Below are 9,959 nucleotides of genomic sequence, written 5' to 3'. Positions count from 1 at the left end.
CTGCATTTTCCTGACCTACACACTTCCAGAATAGAGAGAAAAACCCCGGTCTTAGTGCAAAATATTCTCGAGTACAAAGGGGTGTCACTTATTATAACATTTTTGTAGAGTCATTTTTTTAGAAATTATTTTCTAAAGTTTTTAAAAAACCCATTCCATAATTTTTATTTAGCTAAAAAATATTTTTTTTTATTACCACTTTCGTAAATATTACACACGGGTTCAGTTGAAACAGTCAATAGAAACCCCGGTCTTTTCATTTTTAGAAAAACCCCGGTCAAAAAGAATTTTATACAGCAATAGATAGTAAACACACACGTTCAGTGAAAAGTTGTAAAAACCCCGGTCAGTTCTGGATATTTCTGGTTTGCATGTTTCAAAAATCAAGTTTTTTTCTTCAGATTTTTGCTGAATACTACGATCATGCAAAGTACAAAGCGGTTTTATATATTTGAAGGAGGGAAAGGAATATCTAAAAGAACTATAGCTCGGATCCAGGGTCCAGGGAAGGGTGTAAGCTGCAAGCCTGCAGTCTGCACCCCCCTCAAGGGTGTATACTGCAGAAATAAATCTGGGGGGGGGGCAAAATTTCGCAAAGCGCAAAAAATTTGAACTGTAAATTCAAACATAATTGGCTTTAAAGTATCTTATATTTAAGCCTGATATCCAAGAAGCTTCTTGGATATCAGGTATATAAGAAACTTTAAAGGTACACAATACAAAGGGTTTCCATCGGAAATGATCCGGAAATTTTTCCATTGGCCATTATGGAAAAGGTTCCGTAATTCCGAAATTCCGGATCAATTCCGGAACAACTTTTTTATTTGTAAACCGGAAATTTTCGGAATCCTGTTCCGTAATTCCGGAACGTTTTGGAAAATTGTTCCAGAAAATTCCGGTTTACGGAAAAATCGTTCCGGAATTTTGCGGAAAAAGGTTTCGGAAGAATGTTTGAAATATCTTAAACTTATGTAAGAGATAAAACCAGTATCTAGATAATATAGAATGTGCGCCTGATTTAACTGTAGTTAAAGTTACCACTGTGAATTATCATGAAATATAAATTTTCAAAATAATTTCATCTACAGAAAACTGCGGAAAAGGAAGACGACACATATAGCCATCCTTAATTCTATTTGATGCTGTTACAAAACAAAATCACTTTTTAAATTATATTTTTATTTGTCTGTATCACTTCACAATTACCGTTTCTCCAGTTCATTGAACTATTTAACTTTAGTCATAACTTTAGTCTAAAAGTCGTCCTCCTACTCAGGAGTTTTTGGGTTGTCACTCTATTTATATACTTTGCTCGTCTGTTTGTTTGTCCGTTTGTATCCAATATAAACGTTAACACAGCTGAACCGATAAAGCCCAAGGACCTATCTGAGATTTTTTCTCCTGCATCTGCAGGGACCTATCTGACATATATTATCCTGCATCTCAGGGAACTATACCTGAGATATTCTAGATATATATGTAGAGTTACTGTCAGATATGTCAGGATTTGTCAAACTCAACATCATGGATTCCAGCCTTAAAGGACATGTAAGCTAATTTTAAGTGATCCTTCGTGCAAAGATGACAATGCCTGCCCGATTCAACCATTGAACCTATTATCTTATAATTTCTTCTAATAATTCTTACATGTTTTCCTGCAATAGACATGCGCAAGTGTTCCTATAATTAAAATTGTTATTTGTTAGGCAACTCACGTTATATGAGTCAATTAAGAAAAAAAATGCAAAAATGTTGCACAAATTTATGCGAATTTTTATGCAGATTTTACACTAACTTTAAGTACATCATGAATTTATCCGTTTCAACACTTAATGTTAGACTGATAAAACACTTGTTGAACAAATTTAAACGTACTATTCATGTCTCGAATAAATATTCATGGTTAGACAATTTGAAAGGAAGACGACAAATGATGAGAATTTTTTTTCGTTTTCCGCCCAAAAATAATTAATTTTAGAAGGTTTTCATAAACATTTATGTAATATAATAATTACAATGTTTAAGCATCGCTTAAGATGTATAAAAATATTGTATTAAACTAAATGGGGTGAACAGTTTCCGTATATACTAAAACTAAAATTATTACAAGAAAATAAATCTACGATAATAAACATGCACCACAGATTTCTTTACAAGGTTTTTTCCCTCACAATTTTTGTTCAAAGCTGGAGTCTTTTCCCGTTTCTTTTAATTGAATGATTTCCTTTTAATAATTATAATTTTGCAATTTTCTTTATCAGATTTTTGGAAGTGAATCAATTAAATGCATTTGCAGAAAAAAATTTGCAAAAATAATGAAACTATTAAATCTTTACATAAGACTAGTGATGACATGACTTAGTTTATTTTTGAGGTTTTTAGACCGTTATAATGCACCACAAATATATGTGAACCTCTAATTAACATTTCAAAAATGTATTCTGTAAGTTTTGGTAAGTTTTCATTTAAGGTCAAAATTTGGCAAAGTGTAAGAAAAGGAATTATTTGTTTATAAAACTTTTCAGATTTTTTGAAAACTCTCAAAAGTTCAAAAACCTTAAAAGTTTTTGAAATAAAAGCCAAGCTTTGTCACATCTTTATCTGTGATTAATAAAACTTTTTAAAAGTTTTTAAAGAAGTTAAACATAGAATACGAACAAAACGTTCATTTTGTAATTCCTGAAAATGGTTTATAATTTAATTGTTTTTAAGTTTTAATTTTTAATTTGAACATTCAGCGTTCTATTTGCTGAAAATAATCAAAAAGTATCTGGGGTCGGGCTTTTATGAAAACTTCGCTACTTTTAGGCGCAAGCTTCGTCGTTTCTTCTTGTTATATATGTACAATGACAGAAAATTTTATTTATAGGAATTGAGTCTTTGCCACAAACTCTAATTTTCTAATACCTTTATCTTTACAAACCAATCTTGAAGACCTTAAATATTTCAAACTATAGAATTCTGTTAGATCATCTAATCTTAGTTTGAAACATGTAAAGATATAGGGATTTGAAAATTAGAGTTTGTGAAAAAAACTCAATTCCTGTGTATTTTGTTTTAAAATGATAATATCAAGCATTTCGCGAGGATCTGGTCGGACAAACTCTGACGTCACACAGCAGCCTCAACCCACCTGTGAGGAAACGATAAGTTTACATAAGAGAATACTATTATCTTATGCCAAAGGAAACATTTAAGAGAAACCCCGGTCTTCATCTCTCCACACTTCCTGCCAGTTGAGAGAAACCCCGGTCCGATTCGAACTATATGCACTATGCTGGCGTCAGGAAAATCTATACTATTTCTACGGAGGATTTCTGTACCTTATGATCCCTCTAGTTTTCCGATACACTCTACTACAGGTTGTCCCACGAAACTTTACAGTTGGTAAATATTTTCGAATGTCGTCTTCCATACACTGTGTTAGATATTAATGGCTATTTGCAGTTTACTTCGTTTAAAAAATCTTTTGCTCAAATATATTTTACTTGAAGTTAATTTTACTATAATATGACTCCTATATAATATTTTCATTTTTGTCTTTGGTATTAAACAACTTAACAAATTATGGAAGAAACCATTCTAATCTATTTACCAACTTTCATTTTTTTCGTGGGACACCCTGTATATACAGAATCGCATTCGGGGTTGGCTATGGGGGCTCAGCCCCCTCCCCCTGGAAAAGTGGAGGCTTTGATTTTCAGGGGGGTTCCAGCCCCCAACGGTGGCTAAGTCCCCGCTCCCCCTCGGAAACGGGAACGTCTCACCACGGAAATTCCTAAAATAAAAAGCGGAAACCCCTCAGTAGTCATTTTTTTGAGTTGTTTCCGAGATTTCTGTGAGAAATACGGAAATCCCTTAAAACCCAGGTTTTGAGGATTTCCTCTTTATTTTGAGACGTTTCCTAAAATATCTGAGATGTTTCCTTATATTTTGAAACTCTATTTAGTTCATCTTATAGTCTGCAAAAGTCCATAATTTAGTCTGAAATAATCCTTATTATATTTCTTGTTATTCTTCTTGGGTTGCCGGGTTTAGTGTAACCTGAAAAATGGTACAGGGTGTCCCAATAAACATGGGAATTCAGTGACGAATTCGATTTCGTCTTTTTAAATAATTCTTTGATTTAGTATAGTGATACCTACTGAGAAAGCTGTAATCTGTAAGAGTTGCGTCTGCTATATTCACATTTTGTTTGTTTATGTTTTGACTGCATATGGTTGTAAAACAAGAAGCGCAAAATACAAATGGAGTAAACTTGTCCGACTACACTGTTCATCTTGCGGAGACATTATAGACACATCTTTACAGTCTCTTACCCTTTTCATAAAATAAACTCTAGCAGACATAATAATATCATGGCTTTTGAAATTAGGTATTACAATGCTAATTCATAACAAAGACGATATCCAATTCGTCACTGAATTCCCCGGTTTTTCGGGACACCCTGTATATAAATTGTAATATTCATGAGAAATAACATATATATACATGCTTTTTAGAGAGGGTAAATTAAGAATGACTGACTTTCTTTAAGCAAAACGAAAACATAGTTAGACATTCAATTAGAAATGATGCGCGAAGCACCAAAGAAAAATGTTGGTATTTTTTATTCATTGGCAAAATTTGATAAAAAAAAATCTGTAAAATCTTTCCCTGGGATGTTTAGAAAGATGAAAATTTCCCTGTATGATAATTGAAGGACTGCAGTATGGTTTTGGTGAATTATATTGACGTACTAAGCCTAGGTGTCTCAGAAATTTTTTTTTTTGCTTTTTTTTGAAAACGTCCCATAAACCTGAAAAAGTTTAATTTTGATAAAACTTTTTATTCTGGGTGATTGCATATATTCATAAAAAAACTTTCTTAAACCGACATGTTTTTTCTAAATTCACTTTGTTAAGAGTTTAAGTCAAAATAATTATTTATAATTATTGCTTTATATCGAGTAGATATTATTAAACATACCGATGTAAACCTCTATGAAAGTAGGAAAGATTTTGCAAAAAAAGTTGCCAAACCAAACAGAATTTTTATTATGAACAAAAATATTTAGACCTTAAATAGAAGCTTTTCTGGGTTGCACTGTACTCTAATTTTGCATTATTTCCATTCATGTAAAACAGCAAAAGAGAGATTCTGTTGATGGTTTAAAACTAAACAGATGACGATTCATTGGAGGGAGGGATGGCAAAAACACCCATTTGTGATTCCCAAATCTTTTTATGGAAAGTGATTTATGTTTTCAGGGTGGTGCATTTTTCGACCTACGCAAATCCGCTATACTCCACTTCTGACCTACGCGAAATCCGCTATACTACACATCCGGCCTACTAGCACGTGGTTTTACAGCCGCAGCGCCCGGCCCCCTAGCCTGTCCTAGTCGCGGCGCTCGGCCCCTAGCCTGTCCTAGCCGCAGCGCTGGCCCAAAAATTGTATTAACCTAACCTAACCCTCAAATAATACAAAAATAAACAGCTGACATAGGTCCGATATTGCAGTAGGTCGGAAAGTTAGTAGGTCAGAAGTTCAGTAGGGGGATGTTGCGTATAGACGATGTACCATTACCGATTGTAACAGGGTATACAGCGTACTTCAGGGTACAGGGTACTACAATGTACTGCAAACATACTGGGCTTTACTGGGGTATGCTTGGGGAAGGGGGTATTGGGTAATGAAAGCAAACTTATTGAGGAAATATATTTGTGAAACACTTTAAATGTAAAAAATCTAAATGTCTCAAAACGATAGCCATCAGTAACTATGAGTCCTAGGAGAGGTGAAGAAAAACAAATATCTTGCATGTATTAATTTCTAATTTCTAGTTATAGTTTTGCATCTTTTTACAGTTCACTCACAAATACATAGAGAATAGTAAAGAACAGTTACATAGTGGTAACAAGTTGACATACAAACATATTTTTTTCAAAAATCAGATAATGAAAGTTAATTTAGCCGTGCAAGTACTTTCACAAAGAGTAGGAAGAAGTCTTAAATTTTGCAGAGAGGTTTTAAAACTTCCTCAGTTTGCCGGCTCTGAAGCAACTGAAGAGTTTTGCTACTTCATGAACAATATTTTTGACCTCCTGAACTGTAGATATCCTACTTATAACGGGCATCTGTCTCCTTTAATTGCTCTTAATGTAGACATGTGGAGCCCTGTGTTCGAAAGAACCAGAAACTTTAATTATATTTGCGATATTTATAATTTTGATGATGTTACTGTTGATGATATAAAAAATGTAACCTTTACAGAATATAAACCAAATGTAGTCGAGTATGTATCAGGATTCGTGGTTAAACAAATATTACGGAAACTAAATTGTAATCTTTGTGTTTCTTTCATTAAATTCAACCAGCCTGAATCAATTACTTTAACAAAAACCAGAGATTTTGGAAATTTTCTTACATATCCAAGCCCATTTGTGTTAAAAATAACTGAAACTTCAGAAAAAATTATTGAAATTGAACTGAAAGAAAAAAATTGGCTGACCAAAAAGTATTATGTTGACTATCTTATTTTAAAAATAATCACCAATTTTTTTAGTGTCCATGGAAATTGCTTTAAGACAATGGACAATCATGCATATGAACTCACGAAGTAGGTGATATCCTGTTATACGTGTATTCGTATGAAACATCATGCAAAATTACTAAATGAAAGTCTAAAAAAAAGAGATTACGTTGAAGCTGTCGAAACTTATTTTACAAAATAACCAGTGAAGTGTTTTCTGTAAAATAAAATGTTAAATTAAAGTTAATAAAATTTTGTTTTCTACATGTTTTTTATTATGCAATTATTCTACATTACAGGGTTACCCACAAAAGGATGATACTTTAATGAAGACCTTAAACTTTTTCAGCATAACATTTGCAAAAATTTTGATAATCTGATTTAGGCCTAAATATGTTACCTGCTATAATGATTCATTCGGTGATTTGGAATAACGAGCATACGGAGATTAATGTAAAGAGAAAGACTAAACTAATTCTGTACTGTCAGTTGTCTCTTAAATTTCCTCCAAACTCTACAGTTACACAGTGTCTGCAGTGGTTTTTTCATAAATGGTCCTTCACATTTTAGGGAGCACCAGAATCTTGTAAATTAAATAGGTGTTGATGGTTACACAAAGTAAAACAGTTTGTTTAACTGTGTTTAGACTCAAGCTACAAGTTTAACTAACCCATCCAACATGAAACATATCTAAATTTCGACCTTCTCTTCCAGAGCTTTATGGGTCCAACTGTGTAAAATGAATTTAAAATATTAAGTTTATCTCCATCCTCAATTTTGGTGGAAAAAAAGTTGAACCATATGTTGAGAGACGACTTGGAGGTCGTTATTGCGGCAAATATTTTTATGGGATTTTTGTTATTATTGTTTTACATTAGGAAAAGAATAAGGTCCAATTTAAATAAAATTGTTGTGCGACGTTTGACATCACAATCTCTTTCAGTTTCAAAATACGTAACTATTTCTATGTTCGCTTTTTAATGTATAGCTGGTATATCTAAAAACACTCTTTTGTTATTTAGGCTACAGATCTAAAAATTGAAAAACCCTTGAAAAATGGATGTAAATTTTTAAATTTTTTTTCCAAAAATGACTATTTTTTCTCAAAAAATTTCTTTTTAAAAAAAATCTATATTAAAAAAAACATTTTTCAACTTTTTGTTTGCCAAACACAGAGTATTTTTCCATTTTATATCATGTTTTGTATGTACAATAAATATATTGTAAATGAATATTGTGTAATATTGAAAAATCGTAAAATTTTCCTTATAAAAAGGAGATATTAGCGTATCCCTCACTCTCAGAGAACATTCTCAAAGTACAAAATATGATTTTTATGATATTGTTTTAAAGATTTAAAGATTTTCTATTTACTTGCCGCTCCATTAGAGCCTGATCCAATCAGGGTTCAGTCATGTGTTTGTTGTCTATTCTGAACCAATAGAAATAGTATGGCGGTAATATTTATCTTTCTATCTATCTCATTATCCAACCAGGGTTCAGTCATGTGTTTGATCTGTATTCTGAACCAATAGAAATAGTATGGCGGTAATATCTATCTTTCTATCTATCTCATTATCCAACCAGGGTTCAGTCATGTGTTTGATGTGTATTCTGAACCAATAGAAATAGTATGGCGGTAATATCTATCTTTCTATCTAGCTCATTATCCAACCAGGGTTCAGTCATGTGTTTGATGTGTATTCTGAACCAATAGAAATAGTATGGCGGTAATATCTATCTTTCTATCTATCTCATTATCCAACCAGGGTTCAGTCATGTGTTTGGTGTCTATTCTGAACCAATAGAAATAGTATGGCGGTAATATCTATCTTTCTATCTATCTCATTATCCAATCAGAGTTCAGTCATGTGTTTGATGTCTATTCTGAACCAATAGAAATAGTTTGGCGGTAATATCTATCTTTCTATCTATCTCATTATCCAATTAGAGATATTAATCCTTAAATCGGGGATATCAGTAAATGGAAATATCAACTTCTACTGAAACTATAGTGAATTGACTAGATCTGGATAATCTAAATATATTGCTGCTCTAATATTTTCAGTCTGAGAGTTTATTTTCTGTTTTCTCTATGATATTTACAGGGTTACCCACATAGGATGAGACTTTAATTACGACCTTTCACTTTTTCAATATGACGATTTGAAGGTCGAATTTGATCCGTAGTGTTTAATATTATTTTTCAATGGTTGCTAAAGGATTTGACAAAAAAACTAAAGTTTACAGATTAATGGAACCATTGTTATAAGAAAATATTAAATAGAAAACCTTTACGTATATTTTAAAACTTAATTACAAAAATACTATTTTGAGAAATTTAAATTGTTGCTCTTTTATCGATTTTTTTCTGAGATTTTGAAAATTCCAAATTGTTTGACGATCTGAAGTCTCCTTTGCGGTTAACCCTGTAATCCTCATATACTGGAACCAGAAGAGGTCCGAAAAATGAAAATACAGGGCTACCCACAAAAAATGAGACCGTAAAGAGGACATGAAACTGATAGAATACGACAATTCAAAGTTTAAATTAAGTCTTTTGCCTTGCATTGTTAATGGCTTATTCAAGCATTTGATACCTACTGAGAAAGTTGTAATCTGTAAGAGTTTCGTCTGCTATGTTCACATTTTGTTTGTTTATGTTTTGACCATGCCTCGGTTGTACTTAGTAAAACAAGAAAATTGCAGTATACAAATAGAGTAAACTTGTCCGTCTTCACTGTTCATCTTGCGGACACATTATAGACATATCTTTACAGTCTTTTACCCTTTTCATAAAATAAATAAATAATAATATTATGGCTTTTGAAATTAGGTATTACAATGCTAATTCATAACAAAGACGATATCCCTGTATATACCAGATATATAGATATATATGAATCTATATTATTAATAATACAATAAAACTTCAAATCATGTTTTGAATACTTATTTTCTTATGGATAATATCTATGTGTAAAGAGAGAAATAAAGAATATTTTAATGGGTCATATATTATAGTAAAATTAGGAGTTCAAAGTAAAAGATATTTTTACGAAATAAAATGCAAAAAGTCTTCAGTATCTTTTACAGTATATGGAAGAAGACATTCAAAACATACAAGGAACACGAGGCTAAAACTCCATGAACAATTTTATCTCTGGATTCCCTGTGGAATAATGGAAGAAGACATTTAAACGAAGCTTCGGTATAAGGGCTTAAATCAAATTTAGTTTTTGAATTTAATCATTGACATTACACACTTATACACTTTAATCTCACGGAAGGGGATGATTTTTTGATATACTAAAAGTCGTATCCAATGTATCTGTAAATATAAATTGATAAACCGCTAATATAATCTTGATTCTAGATGTAATGTAAACCAAGAAGCTATTATATTGTAAACACATCAAGTACTGCCCAGAGTGAGCTTTGTTTG

Source organism: Eurytemora carolleeae, unplaced genomic scaffold (assembly GCF_000591075.1).
Source record: "Eurytemora carolleeae unplaced genomic scaffold, Eaff_2.0 scaffold1309, whole genome shotgun sequence".
Taxonomy (NCBI): domain Eukaryota; kingdom Metazoa; phylum Arthropoda; class Copepoda; order Calanoida; family Temoridae; genus Eurytemora; species Eurytemora carolleeae.
Note: the sequence above shows the minus strand (reverse complement) of the source record.